This window comes from Fukomys damarensis, unplaced genomic scaffold (assembly GCF_012274545.1).
Source record: "Fukomys damarensis isolate Sample0158 unplaced genomic scaffold, DMR_v1.0_HiC HiC_scaffold_3, whole genome shotgun sequence".
NCBI classification, from domain to species: Eukaryota; Metazoa; Chordata; class Mammalia; order Rodentia; family Bathyergidae; genus Fukomys; species Fukomys damarensis.
Window position 1 is genome coordinate 20,231,454 of NW_022900915.1, and position 16,866 is coordinate 20,248,319.

The 16,866-nt window shown below is 35.8% G+C and overlaps 1 long non-coding RNA gene across 1 annotated transcript in view; it reads left to right on the forward strand.

The window, feature by feature from the left end:
• Positions 1-15,022, forward strand: part of LOC104850800 — a 25,700-nt gene extending 10,678 nt beyond the window's left edge. Inside the window, exons 2-3 of the long non-coding RNA XR_777074.2 lie at positions 9,203-9,380; positions 14,458-15,022. This is a non-coding gene — a long non-coding RNA (uncharacterized LOC104850800). The remainder of the gene's footprint in view (positions 1-9,202; positions 9,381-14,457) is intronic.
• Positions 15,023-16,866: the final 1,844 nt, after the last annotated feature.

Sequence of the window (16,866 nt, forward strand, 5' to 3'; positions counted from 1 at the left end):
AATTCTTCCCTTCTGTTTGGGAAGTTTTCTGTCATTAATTCTGTGAACAGCTTTTTTAAGTCATTTGTATTTTCTCCTGCTATTTCATGGATTCCTATCAGTCTTATCTTATTCTTCTTTGCATCATCTAGGAGTTGCTGGATCTATTTCTCATGATCCCCTACTGTTTTTAAGAGACCTCTCTTTTCATGGTCATTGACTGCCATCTTATCTTCTATATCTGAGATTCTGTCTTCTCATTCTTTTATTCTGTTGTGTACACTTTCAATGGAGTGTTTAATCTCCTGGATATCTGTTGAATCTGTTTAATGGATTCCATTTCTTTCTAATGCTGGGCCTTCATGGTTTCCATCGTGGTGCTGAACTCATCAATTATTTTTTCAGTTTCTGTTCTAGAGTCTCGAATCACATCTTTCATTTTGCTCACCATCTCTATGGTTATCTGGGAAATTATTTCTGTTTTGAATTTTTCTAGAGCCTGATTGATTTGTTTTGTTACTTCCTGTAATTTGAGTTCAGGGTGTCCTGGTGGTTCACCATTGGCTTTTTCATCCTCATTTGTCCTACTGTTTGTCATTGGTGAAATGGAAGTCTGTCTTTGTGTCTTGCTTAAGTGTTTTCTCATTTTTATTTTTGTTGTCCAGCTGTTCTTGGTTTAATCTCTGGGTTATCACCCAAATCTTCCTGATATAGTTGCACTCTAGCTTCTGGGTCTCTAACCACCCACAGATATTCTCATCTCCATAACATCAGAGAAAAAAGCTTATCAAATCAACCACAATCCTTTATCCCAACCAGCAACACAATATGATCAAGCACAACTTGGAAACTGACCACCTGTGGTCGTCACTAGTTTATCACCCTTAAACCATTTGAATTAAATTGAAACCAAGAAGCAGTCCAAAACATGTCTGCAGTGAAGAAACTTTTCAATTCAGTATATTCACCATTTAGGATGGGGGCTCAGACAGAGCTAGGACTCAAGACCCCTGATCTCAGTTAGCTGATGGCTGAACCCCATGATGCAGACTGACCTCAGGCTGCAAGGCCCAGATTGAGTTCCCCAACCTTCTGAACAGTTGAACTCCACACTGTTCTACTGCAGGTTTCCCACGCCCTTTCTTTAAAGATATCAACATTGGGAACTCAGAAAAATACCCTCTATGACCACCTCTGCCTCTGCAGAGTGGGTCCAAAGACTGGCTCAATCAGGAGGTCTGAGAGTGTATGGGGGAGGGGGGAGTTTCAGGGGCTCCCGCACGGCTACCTTCCTGGTGCTGCAGAGATGGCAGCTTCCGGTGGGGGAAGGCATTGCTATCCTTTTCGTGGTGGGTCAGGGGCCAGGCAGCCCTCCTGGTGCCTGAGCGATGGTGGCTCCCAGTCTGTATGTCAAATTCTTTTGCTCTGTTTGGAAAGTTTTTTGTCATTAATTCTGTCAACAGCTTTTTTAATCATTTGTATTTTCTCCTGATATTTCATGGATTCCTATCAGTCTTATGTTATTCTTCTTTGCATTATCTAGGAGTTATTGGATTGATTTCTCATGACCCCTTACTGATTTTAAGATATCTCTCTTTTTGCAGTCACTGACTGCATCCTAGCTTCTATATCTGAAATTCTTTCTTCACATTCATTTATCCTGCTGCAAAAAGTTTCAATAGGTTTAATCTACTGGATTTCTGTTTGAATCTGTTTCATGGATTCCATTTCTTTCCTATGTTGGACACTCACAGTTTCCATTTCTTTTTTATGCTGGGCCTTCATGGCTTCTACCATGGTCCTGAGCTCATCTTTTTTTTTTTTTTTTTTTTTTTTATTTTTTTTTTGTGATTTTTTTTCAGATTCTGTTCTGGAGTCTCTAATCATGTCTTTCATTGTGCTCACCATCTCTGTAGTTATCTGGGATATTATTTCTGTTTTGAATTTCTCTAGAGCCTGATCGATCTGTTTTGTTACTTCTTGTGCTATGATTTCAAGGTGTCCTCATTTCCTCTAGAGTTTGACGTTGGTGAGGTAGAAGTCTGTCTTTGTGTCTTGCTTAAGTGTTTTCTCATTTTTATTTTTGTTGTTAGGTTTTCCTTGGTTCAGTTCCCGAGTTAGTACTTAAATCTTCCTGATATAGTTGTGCTTTAGTTTTTGAGTCTCCAATGACTCATAGGCATTCTCATTTTCATAGTATCAGGAAGGACAACTCATTAAACCAATCACAACCATTTAGCCCAATTCATCAATCAGTAACACAATAGGATCAAGCACAGATTACAAATTGACCATTTATGGTAGTCATTAATCTATTACTTTTAAACCATGTGAATTAAATAAAAATCAAGGAGCAGCTCAAAATATGTTTTCAGTGAAAAATACTCTTCAATATAGCATCTTTATCCTTTAGGATGGGAGCTTAGACAGAGTTAGGATGAGAGGGATAGAAAGGTAAAAGAATTGGAGAAGGTTTCAAGTGAAGCCAGAAGACACAGGATGACCACACAAACTTTAGGAAACTTTTAAAGACAAGAGGGAAAGACAGAGTGCAAGAATATAACAACTTGACAGTAATAGGGGCTCACTTTCCTTTGAAACTATTGACCCTTGAGCAAAGGAAAATAAAGAGAGAAGAAAAAACAATAAAAGAAGAAATACAACTTAGGGCAGGGACAGGAACAGAAAGGGAGATGATGAATAATATGGGTGAGCAAGAGACTGAATAGGAAAAAGAAGACAGAAAAGAGAATTTTCAGAGTGGAATGAGGAAAAGAAAGAGGAAAATGCATTTGAAGGGCCTCTTTCAGACTATATCTCTGCTGTCACAATAGACAATGTGGGCAGCGATGTGCAGAACTAAGTCATTTAGTCTCAGCTAGCTGATGGTGGGCCCCTGACATTCAGGCCGATTTTGGGCTACAAGGCCCAAAATGAGCTCCCTGACCTCCTACAGGGTTGAACTCTGCAAGGTTCTACTTCAGGTTCCCTCTGCCCTTTCTCTGAAGATATTAAAAGTTCTGCTAGAAGGTGGCAGTCTCTCTGACTTATCAACTATGGAGATGTGATGTGCCTTTATTGAAGTTGTTCACTTCTCTTCTGTCTTCTGGAGCTCAGAAAAATGAACTTTATGACCACCTGTGCCTCTGCAGAGTGGATCCAAGAAATGGCATAATCAGTAGGCCTGAGAGCATGGGAGGTTGTGGATATTGCAAAGGCGCTTGAGCTGCCAACCAGTCCTTACCAGTAGGCTTGATGCAGGCCAGAGGAAGGACGGGATCTCTGCATGGCTGACCTGGATCTCCTCCTGCTGCTGGATCCCAAATCAGTTTTAAGGTACTAACAATACCAGAATTGCTTAATACATGGGCCTCACACTCCTCTGCCCAAGAGATCTCCTGCCTCAGGCTACAGGGATTATGGACACATACCAACATTCTTAATTTTTTTCTGGAAATGTGTGTTTAGAATGAATATCAGGTATGGTGAGTTTAGATCAGTTCAGGGTAGTCTAATTGCAGGTCCACTGTTATCTTAGCAGGCCTAGAGGAGATGGCTTACAAACCCTGATATCATATATTATCTATAGTAAAATACATGTTGAGCCCAGTCACTTACTTCCCAATGAAACAACTGTGCTTAAGCTTAGGACTTATCTACACTCAAAAGACAGAACTTCTTTGTTTATTTGGTACTTATAGAAACCCAAGAAATAACCTAACTCACTGGACCTATTTCTTTCCTCTGTGCTCTTGTTCATAAGACCATCTTCTGGTACTTCTTTTTTTCTATTTAAAAATGTTTAAAAGTTTAATGAGGTGGAAAAGGTAGTGGCTGATGTGTTTATGTTGGGAGCTGGTCAAAGCCCTGCATCAGTAACTACTATTTCACGAGGGACACACTCCATTTCATAGATTTCCTTCTATAAGAGCAATTTTGTGACACCATTTTATGACATTTCTTTGGTTGATTCAGGATGTGCTTTTGTGAACTGTGTTAAATCCTTCACTCACTGCTTTTAATCTCTTTAAAAGAGAAGTAAAATTATCACAGGTTTGCTAATTTGTTGTGTATTGTGCAGCATAGAGTGAAAGTAGAATCTCCAAATGAAGAGGTAGGATAGATAGATGTATATATTATTCATTTTTGCCTGCAACCCAGGGTTATGCTTATTTTTTCATCAAATTTTTGTTCAAGGAAATAACAGGAAAATGTGATAGTGACTCAAATGTAAAATCAACTTAAGGAAATGGCTTAGGAAAAGCAATTAGATTGGTTGTAGCAATTAGATTTGTTGTGTTATATGCATGTATGTGTCATAAATTCAAGTTAGGACTTATATGTATATCATATATCATATATATATATATATTTATACATTTATTTATATTAAATGATTAAAAAGATTCCCAGAATTTGATTGTATAATTGATTTATTTGGCTATCAATTAATCTATTTTAACATATTTTAAATGCTAACTACCAGACAGTGACAGCTGGTCATAAAGATGAGTAAACACCCTACCTAAATGACTTTATCTGTCTCATTTGCTACTGAAAGAAATTAGTAATTTTGTGATTACCTCTTCAATTTAGTTGAGTATCATACACCATTAAAACTGATGCATATACTCATTTATAAGCCACAAATAGAAGTTTGTGTTTGCACTTTTTCACATTAATCTTTCTTTCAATGAAATAATAATTATAACATGATCAATTTTCCTATAGGAATTTATAGCTTGTAAAGCAGTTGCACATATAAAGGGTGATTAAAAACATAGTTAATGTTTATATTTCAAAATACATTACAGTAAAAGACAGATTACCATCAATCCCTCAAAGAATACCTCCTTCCTTTGAACATACTTAGCCCATCATTCTTGCCGCTTTCTTAAACCAGTTCCAAAGTCCTCTCTCAGTTGTTTTGAAGAGGTATGATATAAACACATTGAATGCTGCTGCTAAGTGACATCTAATAGAAAGACTCATAACAACATGAAGTGTGTCTTCAACCACCCTTTTCACTGGATCTAGTCCCATGTAACTTCTGGATTTTTTCTGTAGTTAAAAATAAACATGAAAGGTAATGTTTGAATCAAATCAGGACATCAAGGCAGCCAGGACAGCACAACTCAAGACATTTATTGGATATAATGTTTTTTACATCTCGTGACCTGTTAACAATTCTACCATTATCTGTTTGTTTTTGTTTGTTTGTTTGTTTGTTTGTTTTGAGATGGGGTCTCACTATGTAGTTCAGACTTCTCTGTGACTCACTGTGTAGCCCAGGCTGGTCTCAAACTTGCACTGATCCTCCTGCCTGAACCTCCTGAATGCTGGGATTACAGGCATGTGCCACCATGCCTGGCTTGTCATCATCTGTTATTATCTTTTTATTTCTATTTATTTATTTATTTATTTGGTACCGAGGATAGAACTCAGGACCTTATGCTTTCCAGGCAGGCACAGCACCCCTGAGATGAATCCCAGCCGGCTTATCTTTTTTTTTTTTTTTTTTTTTTTTTTTTCATCTTTGTGATTGTGAGGCAGGTGCCAGAACCACTGAGCTAAATCCCTGGCCCTCTCTTATCATTTTTAAAGATAAGAAAACATAACCTTAGAATAACTGAATGACTTCACAAAGATATCTGAATAATAAGTAATTGAGTTGAGAATGAGAACCCACTTTTCTGATTTCTAATTCCATGTTCTCTTCTCATTTTATTGACATTCTCAACAGTTTTTTCAGAAGTAATTGAGTGAATAGTGGGGTTCTTTAATTGCTATTTGAATGTTCTTAAATGTAAAATACAGAAATGTGATTGATGTAAATACAATAGAAATATGCTCTGTAAAAACAGATTTTTGCTTTAAAAATTTTTTCAAAGCCCGTATAGAAATTATTAAAATGGCATATAACTTTCTTAATAAAAACAATAGGGAAGCATTACATGTTTATAAGATTTACTACTATATAATGAAACTATAAAAAGAATTGTGGCATAATCCAAACCAGGGATATATATCATAACAATATGATTCCAAAACAATTGTTTTTTTTTAATTTGATATTGTTAGTTATTTAATTTTAATGGATATTATCATTCTTTGGTCATATTTTTGAAATAGCAAAGTCAATCTTCTATCTGAAGAAACTTAAGTGCATGTATGAATTGAATTCATTACAAAATATCTAATTTTCCTTGTGTAAATTATTTTGCTAATCTTTCTCAAAAACACTATTTGGCTTCAGATTCTGCTCTTAGATAAACTTTAAGCTTCTGAGGCACTAAAGCTATATCTGGATGACATTTTTCTTCAACACAGTTAGAAACAGAGAATACATGTATCAAATTGAGTCAAATGTGAAACAGATGCACTTCTACAACATCTTGCTCTGTGATCTTTGCTAATTTTCCATAGCTATTTAAGTTTCTTAACAAAATGAGAACCATTGCTTTCAGCATGAATGACCACTCCTTCTTTCCTAAAATCATCTCATCCTTTGTCTCAGGAACACTATTAGGGCTTTCAGCTCTCCCTCTTGTTTTGCCTCTGTCTTTTGCTTTAATGTTGACACTTTCCAGTATTCTCTTTTCTGTCTCCTTTATTCCCTTCCCACATCACCTGTCTTCATACATTCTTAATTCCCAGTTCTGTGTCTACAGCTCAGAGATTTCAGCTGAGTTCCAGACCTATATACTTCAAACTGAACTTGCTCTATTTTTTTCCACAGTTAACTCCTTTTACTATATCCATTACTCAGATAATCTCCCAAGCCAGAAACCTTTACATGACCCTTGACTGTCTCCATCCTGCATTCCCCATAGTCTTATGAGCCATCCTGTCCTGATGAATTTCTGTGCTTAATATCTCCTCATATTGGTCTCTTTTCTCCATATTCACTACCATAATTTTATGGAAGCTCATACTCTTCCTCTAAAATTATCTGATTTTCCAACCCACTCTCCATATCATAGCCTGATTCCTCCTAATAAAGTAAAAATATGACCCAGTCCCTCTTGGCTAAAATTGTATGTCATTGTCCCACCAATGACCTTGAGATAAAAATTCTTAACTGACATTCTCAGCAGAACTCAACAGTTCTTCCATGACCTCTTGCCTCTTCTCTAGCTTCTTTCCCTCCCTCTATCCTGTAGTAGAGCCACATATGCTATCTTCCCTTATATATTATTTTATGTTATTATTTTATTTCCCCACATATGATATCTTCCCTTATATATTACTGTAAGTATCCCAAAGAAGGAAAATAGCAAGGACAAAGTTCAGAGAAAATGTCATTATCTATAGCTATCTTGACAGTTGAAACTTTTTGATCTCCTGATTCTCATAGTTCTCTTTTAAGGTGCATTTTACCCATATTCTTTTGTGTCTTTCTCTTATACTTTTTAACAAAATTAACAATAGTATTTTCTGAGAATGTAATATGCACAAGCTATTTCCCTTAAATGCTCTCCATGATGTCTTATTTAGTTCTCACACCACTCTAAGATAAAAATGGTTTTATTTCCATTCTACAAATGAGGATATGGATGAACATGGAAGTCAGGTGACTTAAAATAACTTTCAGAGCTAGCACAGTCAGAAAGGAATCATTTGTTTGTGTATCTGATAATCAGGCTTGAAGAAAGTTGACGTCTCTTAACAGCCTGAGTCTGATCTGTGAGTGAGGGGTTTATTTCCATGGAAGATTCCTTTATCACAAGACAACTCTTTTATGTCAGACATTAAATGTGTTAAATTTTGTTTTCTTTGTTAATGATTTCTATATGCATGCTATGAACTTTCTCCTTGAGAAAAATTGGAGCACAATAATTATTTTTGTTAGACTCTTTTCTCTCTAACCACAAATACACAGATTATGAAATAGTTACTCATGGCAGTTTGAGCTATCTGAAATGAAATGAATTTATTCGAAGCTAACTCAATTAATTGATTCAACGGCCTTGTAGAGACATGACCTTTCTCATGAGGGAACAAGAGACATAATTTATTAATGACATCATTTTATTTGTGTGTATAAACAAAAATCTTAAACTTGAAGGACACTCAAAGATATGAAACGCTGCAAACCAGATTTAATAACGTGTATTTAGCAACAATGCTTTCCTGGCATCAAAGCCCACTGTCACACCAAATTAATAAAATGCCAACTGCAAAAGAACAGAGGAGGTTTTAACATCTAAATGTATACTCTTCTTTCCTTTGTAACAAAGACATTTAGGAGGAAACATGTTTAAAATCAATGCAAACAACAAGCCTTGCTCCAACAAGACTCCAATCAGAGAGTCAGACTTAAAAGTGATGAAAAAAATCTTTCTTTTTCTTCCCCTGAGAGTCTGTCTTCCATGTATTTTTCTCATGCAACTGATTTTAAAACTAGCATGCATATTACATCAATTCCCATGTGAGCAAATCAGATAATTATATTAAAATGCACTGTAATTGAGAGAAATGAGGCAGTGGAAGAATAGAAGGAGTAGGGAAGAGGTATTTGCTAAACAGTGGCTCATATTTCAAGAAATAAGGCCTATTTTGAAAACTTATCCTTTTTGTACTTAGAAGTAATTCCTGTGTTCTAGCCCGAGTAAAATGGATTTGAGTGCACTTTATCATACACATGTATATTGATATTATTTCCTTGTTATCTAGCAGTCTAGACATAATTCAATTTCTGAGAATTGGCTAAGACTTTAAAGAAATACGTTATCTCTTTTATGTGAATAAAATCCATAGAGTAAATGATCAGTTCTGTATATAAAATGCTACTGCTCTGGCCAATAAGAATAACTGCTCATCCACAATTGCCTAAATTAATCTCAGGAATAGAATAAAGCACTTGGCTGATATGAAAAAACAACCTCGTTGTACTCTGTGTGTACTGTGTGAGTGCTCTGTGTTGGTGTCTGTGTGTGTGTGTGTGCTCGTGCATGTACGCGTGCATATGAGCCAGCTAAAGTCCAAGCGATTAGCTTTTGTCTAGTCAACAAAACAATAAGGAAAGGATTGTTAGCCTGATATTTTCAGCCATCTGGATGGCTAAATGGAATTACTATTAAGGGCTAAATAGATATTGTTTGGTCCATATAATCAAAACAGATAGTGGTTCAGAACATCTCAGACCAAAAGAATAAAGGTTTCTTCTACTACAGAGCCATTTTAGGAAGAAATCTGAAATCAGCATCGTCCATGTTTTCAGGGCTCCCCCGTACTGTGTGAAGACACAGAGCCTGCCTGTGTGGAATCACGTTTGCTGCCATCTGAAGAGCAGTCAGCTTTTTCACCTGATGATCAGTTGGGAACCATGTTGTTACTGAAATTCCTTTCCCCGGAACTAACATCAAAGCAACCAGGAGGATGCTTTGTTCTTACCAATCGTGAGTGTTGCTAAAACAGGAAGTAGAAAACTTACTCCTAATTCTCCTGTGAAAATTTAATCAAAAATTGTCTATCTTTGAACTGATTTTAAATTGAGTAGAAGTGTGTCACATTAAAATTCTAGTTACCTAGGGGCTGGGGATTTAGCTCAGTGGTTCGGTGGCCTGCCTTGCAAGTGCAAGGACCTGAGCTCAATCTCTAGTAAAAAAAAAAAAAAAAAAATTCTAGTTACCTAAACTAAGGAAACATGCAGACTATGCAAAATAACAAAACAAATAGAAACACAAGTCATATGTGATGGATGGTTAGGGGAAAAGGAAGGTGTAGTAACTGCTGAATTAGCCAGCATGATAGAAAAGCCAGTCAGTGAGACTGGTCAAAATAGCCCATATAAATTGCTAAAATTCAGTTCAGCTTAACGAATACTTATTTTTCATTCTCAAATATGTGATCCTTATTGTTCTAAGTGATAGAAAAAGATCTGGTCAATGGTTCAAAAAGCTTAAATTTACACTGCATAAATTGATGCTTGTAGTTTACTTCTGTATATTACTAATAAATGTATAAACAAAATCAGAATTTCTATAGATGCCTGAGTAAGAAATTGGTCATGGGGAAAAAAGAGAAAGTGTATGATTGTGAAATATTTTCTGTGGTGAAAGTTGGAATTTAAAGATAAATACTGATCAAAATGTCTTTGTGCCCACTTCTCTCTGATTGGAGACTCTTGGCATTAACTTTAAAAAATTGTAATTGTAAATTCAATTTGTTCTCTGGACGATTTGAGATGTAAATCTTTTTTTAAAAAAAACCTTGCCACTGTTACAACTCAGAACTTTCTTTCTCAAGTACCTGGAGCCATAGCTTTGAAATGAATTTCATTTAAGAGTATATCTTCAATATGTATCTATTTTCCTATGAATGATTCTATTTTCTCTTTATGGCTGAGTAGCACTCCATTTTACAGAAAAACGACATCTTCTTTATCCAGCACACATGTGTAAATACTGAATAGTTTCTCTGGTGTGAATAATCTGCAATAATACAGAAGATCCTAATAAGATTACTGACATTGAGAAATGGGAAGAAAGGAGCTTAAGGTGTAGGGAAGGTGGGACGGGTAGGGGAAGGATAAAAAGGGAAAAGAAAAAAATGTGAGATAATGAAAAGATGGAAATAAAGTGGTTGTAGATGGGGAGGGGAGGAGGGGGTGAAGGGAGGGCAGGGACAAGGGGAAAAAATGAGAACCAAGACCTGCCATGTAGAGGTACAAGATCCCAACAATGAATGTAACTGTACTGTATCCCTAAAATGTACCAATAAACTCAATTAAAGCTAAAAAAAAAAAAAAGAAATGTAATCATCAAGAAAGATACTGCCTCATCTCCTAGTCTCTGTGGAAGAGGGTAGCAGCCTAACTTCCATGGGGACCAATTAGCAAGCACTGGTGCACTAAACACAGAGAAAACCATTTGCAAATTAGGACCAACTCAGTGTGCTGGACATTTCCCATTCATTGCTTCCTTCCCTGACATCCTCTGGTACTTTTCTATTAGCTCGTCTTGGCTCTTAAAAATCCTCTTGCCAGGGCCAGGGATTTAGTTCAGCGGTTCGGTGGCCTGCCTTGCAAGCGCAAGGACCGGAGTTCAATCCTGGGTACAAAAAAAAAATAAAAATTAAAAATAAAATTAAAAAATCCTCTTGCCAGCTGGGAGTATAGTTCTGTGGTGAACACACTTAGTATGTGCAAGGCTCTGGGTTAAATCTTCAGCATATAAACAGATGCAAAGTCTTCCTGCCCTATCGTTCAGTGGAACTGAGTTCGTACTTAGTTCTGGTTTATCTTCCCTATTGTAATAACCTTAAATCAAGTCTTTCTTGCCTGTTTTCATGTTGTATGATACAATTTTTCTGTAACAATAGAAAGTCTATGACAAGGATCTTTGTAGGCGGGATGCTCAGTATCGGTGAAGGCTTGGAAGTATCAAATTCTGCTATGGGGAAATCTACCCAAGTTTGCTACCTCTGTGATGCTACAGCTCTGTCTGTGCCTCAGATGGTGTGTATTTGTCTGAAGATTCTGTCTTCATCTCATCAGCAGTATCAGGATGCAAGTAGAGCTTTTGCAAATTTCATCCATTGTCTTCTACTTTCTTTCCCCAGTCAAGAGAGATCATATACAAGATGTACATCCTCAGGTCCCTCATATTGTTACTTCCCATGATCCTCTCAGACTATTTCCTAGGCAAGTGGATTGAATACAAATCACTTGGCCACAGCCTTCCTAGGGACAAGAAAGCAGAGTTGGGTGTTGGAGTGGGGCATAAGGAAAATGATAGATTCGGGCATAAAATATAAGTTAATACCTTATGCTTAAGAAGCCAAGCCTAATCTGCTCTTCAAAGCCATTCATGATGCCACAGATGTATAAGAGTTTTATCTCTATGATCCTAAAGTCCTACTCTACCCAGCACAATGAAGTCTCTGTCTTGGGCTACACCTGGCATTAAGTTCTAAATTGCATAATTCTATCCAGTCAGCCACCTCTTCAGATATGTGACAGAACTCTCTAGTGTCCACTCAACCCTTCCCACTTCTTGATAAAAAATATTTTCAGGGATCTTCTAGAATAGTTTTGGGATTTTATGGGGCGGGGCAGGGAAGAAGAAAACTCTAGGACCAGACTGCAGGCACAGACCTCAAGAAGCTGGTCATTTGCACAGCCTGGACCAGAACCTATAACGACTACTTATCTGTCTAGTGACTGGCCCCTCTCAACATCATCCTGAGTATCCATGGGCACCTTGCCTGACCATGCTAGGCTGCAGATTTCTTATGTGCAAAGTGTATTAACAATAGCCATTTCATAGGGCTGTTATGAAGAAAACAATATGAATAAGCCCCTGGAATCATTTGATAATTTGTGTTCTATAAACATCAGATCCCTGCCACTTCCCTTTTTTCCTTTCTCTATTGTAACTTTTATTACACTGCACTGATATCATTTATTGAAGTCTCTAATTTGATTCATTGCAAGCAAATAAATTAGTATTTATTTGATAATCTAGCCTTAACATCGCTAGATTATCAATATAATACCAATATAGCTGCTTAGGAAATGATTTTTAAATGAATGAAATATTAAAATGTTTAAAAAGATGTGTAAACATAACAACAGTTGTATGGGCACCAAAAGTGTATAAAAGTAAATGTCCTAGAAAGAGTCAGAAAGAGTTATTATTTAATAATTAGCATGTACAGTTATTTTTGTGATGATGATGAAAATGTTCTGGAAATGGGATAGTGCTGCTGGATGCACAGCTCTGTGAATGAACTTACTTCCATGGAGTTGTACATTTAGAAATGGTTAAACTCGAACCAAGAACATCATTTACTCATAAAACAATTGATCAGCATGTACAAGGCTGCTAGAGATCCCTGCAGTCAGGTTCCAATACCCACCTGCCCAGTGTGCTATGCAGGCCTGAGAAAAAAGAATACACTAAGAGACAGGACTAAGAGAGAGAAAGTGGGGCACCAGGACGACCAATGCTTGTGCAACCGACAAAGGCACTAGACGGTCCCAGGCACTGACTTTTATTGGCAATCAGTTGGGGTAAAGGTGATGTGTGGTTTCTGTGGAAATTAATGTAAACAAGGCTCATGATGGACAGGACAAAGCATTCTCAAATTAGGAACAAAATAGATGAATTATATGATTGTAATTAGAAGATTGACCTTCTAGTCTGAAGGTTTTAGTTGTGGGAGCAGAATTTGGATGCGAAGAACTCTGACCTCAGCACTAGGCTTCACCCAGACTCACTTCTCAAAACAAGCCAATTGTGGGGTTCACTTTTCGCAGTCTGCTTTGGGGATAATTAATATTACAGTCCTTTGCACAAGGCCATGGGTTTGATCTTCAGCACTGAAACAACAGTTAACCTTTTTATTTTTATTTAATTTATTTTATTTTATTTTTTATATATTTTACCATATTTTTTAAAAAACTAACCCCTCCTAAGAAGTTCTATTATCAGAAAACATTTTGTAGCCTGTGCCACATAATGTCAGTCCATCACCCACAGAATAGTTTAAAAAGTCTTCCTCTGTTGTTACGTAGCAGTGGGATGGAAAGATTGGGATATCTGCACCCAAAGTGCAACACCTTTTGAAAAACACTACTTCCGGTGGGTGGTTTGTTTTGAGTGTGTATACAATCAGGACATTGAGGCTTCCACTCTTCTCTGACAAGACCCCTGGACTAGAAGAGGAAGCCTTCTGATACTCAGTTTCCTTCCTCTTCTGCCTCCATATCTGATGAAGAATAAAATGGAAATTGTGCAAATAAAGGTGCATTATTGAATGTTTTTAATTATAAAAGTTTTTTGTAGTGTTTTTTTAAAGCATAGCTAGTGTTTTACAGCCATCTAGTGGTCAAACTTGGGCTTTGCAACAGAAAATTTAATTTTCTAAATCATTTCCTGTCAAAATATTGCCAAGACATGTAATAGCATATGGAAAACTATTACCTAACTAAGGAAACTAAATTTGAGAAAACTGAATTAGGAGTCATTTAAGTATGCTTCCTAAAGACCTGTGACTTTGGGGTTTTCCAAATGGACAGATGAGTTAAAATTTGGTTCAGAGGGTATGATGATATGAATAATAATCATTATAACAAAATAGATAATACTTATTGAGTACTTACCACGTGCCAGAAAATATCCTGAATTATTTTTCATACTATGCATTTAATTCCTATAACAACTCTATAATGTAAATTATCTTATGCCATTTTTAAAAAGGGAAATAGATATTAAGAAGAGAAATAATTTGCCCAAAGATGAACCAGCTATTGATTGATAAAGATTTAAAACACAAGAGCCTTGCTTCATAACCTTAAGGTTGTTTCCTATAGGGTAAATATTTATGTAAGGTACACTTAGGACTTTGAAATTGAAAAAGCTCCCTACTATTCTAAAGCTTGCTAATACTTTCCAAACTGATGTGGTGGGTTTTAAATATGTGGAAAAGAAAGAGTTTAAGGGTGGAATTTGATTGATGTATTTCACAAAGAAATTTCAGACAGAGAAGAAACTTGACTTCCAAGGTTGGTATGATGTGGACAAGAGCAGAGAGGGAAGAATGGCCCAAGAAGAAGGAACAGCAGGATCAAGAGGAGGCCGAAAAAATTGGAAGGAAGTCTAGGTAAGTGGACTGCATCATGTGAATTAAGTGAAGACTGGAAGGACGTGTGTAGGAAGAGGAAAGTTAGGTCAGTTTGGGCCATGTTATTTATGGAGAATGTTGACATCAGACTAAGGAGGGAGAGCTTTATCCATGTGATTATAGAGAATCACTGAGAATTTTTAGATTAATATCTGTTTCTTTTATAATTTTTGAAAGCAATATGTGACCGATGTAGAAAAACTGGGAACTAAGAAAGACAGAACTAAATAACTATCATTAACTTCACACCTCTTTGTTAATATTTGGAGTTTATCTTCCAGTCTTTATACACATACATGTTTTCCCCCCCAATAACCTTCTTATACTTTTATAATACATAACAACACACTAATTTAATGTTTGGTTTGTCTTTTAGCATAGTACATGTCTATTGTAAATAAATAAGAAAATGGAAACATAAACCCTAAAAGAAACATGATTATAAGCAGTGTCAGTTCCCACTGTTAGGAATCATTGCTATTATTTGTGTAGGTATGTATATGCATATGAATCCTTTTCAAAAATACAGATTTTATTAAAAATAGGATAGTTTACAAAGGTTTTGAACCCATAGTTTTCTTTTAATATGTCATGAACATATGCATTTTAGGCAAACTTTAATGGCTTTATCTTATACAATATGATTGTCGGTTAATTTCATATTTTTGTATTGCCTTTGTTGTACATGAATTAGCCAGGCATATTGAGTTGGATGTTTCATTCTATGGTATTGATCTATTTGTCTATCTTGATTCCAGTATCATCATTTTTGGTGGTATGGGAAATGAACCCTTGCACTAAGCTACATCCTCAGCCCTTTATGAAAATTTTCATTTTGAGACAGGGTCTTGTTAAATTGCTAAGTTGCCCAGACTGGACTCAAACTTTTGAATCTCTCATTTTAGGCTCCCAGAATGCTGGGATTACAGATGTGTACCACCATGCCAGCCCAATATCATAACTTTGATTAATGTGATTTTTATCAAGACTGGAAATTGGGTAGTAAAATTAGATAACTGTTCTTATTTTTCAAAAATATTTTGGCTGTTTTATGTCCTCTGCATTTCTACCTTAATTTTGAAAATAATTGTCAACATTTCTAAATGAGCCTGTTGAGATTTTAATTGGAATAGTATTATATCTATTGATTCAACTATAGCAAATTGATATTTTATTAACGAATATATTTGTCTCTATGCAAGACTTCTTTAATTTTTCTGAGTGTGTTTTTCAGTTTACAAGGTACACATTGTGCACATTTATTATATTTATCTGTCAGTTGTTCATATCCTAATGTGTCATAACTGGTATTCTTATGCTAATTTCCCCCTGATTGTATTGTTATGCTAATTAAAAGTTCCAGAAATACAATTGAGTTTTTTTATTGACCTTGCATCATCCAACCTCAATAAACTCAATTATCAGTTTAATAAATATTTATATATTCCATAGAGTGTTTTTCATAGATGATCATTTCATCTGTAAGTAAAGAAAATTTACTTCTTTTCCTGTATGAGTGTCTTTTATTTTTTTTTCTAGACTGATTGGACTGGCTAAAGCTCCAGTACAATATTGAATAGAAATTGTGAAAGGAGACATCCTCGTCTAATTCATCTCAGGAGAAACAGTTTTGTCCTTTATCATGAAGCAAGATACTAGCAGTGCAGTTTTTGTATTGCCCTTTACTAGGTTGAAGATGTACCTTCTATTCCTGCTTTGCTATGTTTTATTGGTTTCAGATGGTGGATGTTTGTTACTTTTACTTGATGCATTAAGATGATTACATTCTTTTTCTCTTTTATTCTATTATCATGGTAAATTGTATTAGTTGGTTTGCAAAAGTTAAACTAACTTTGCATTCCTGCAGTAAAATCACGTAGTCATATTGCATTATCTTTTAAAAATATTGTTATATCTGATTTGTTAAATTTGGTAAGGATTAATGCCTGTATGTTCATTAGGGATATTGTTTTGTGCTTTTATTATATTTTTTCTGGTTTTAATACCACCATAATGCTGCCCCCAGAATGAGTTGGAATGTTTTAAATTTTATAGAAGAGTTTGTGTTAAAATTATTGCTTTCTTAAGTATTTTAAGTATTTAATATAATTCACCAGTGCAGTCATCTGAAAGTGGATTTTTTGTGGGAAGTTTCAAAACTCTAACTTACTTAATATTGCTCCTGAAGCTATCTACTTTTTTTCTCTCTCTTTTTTCTCCTCCTCCTCCTCCTCTTTGTGTGTGTGTGTGTGTGTG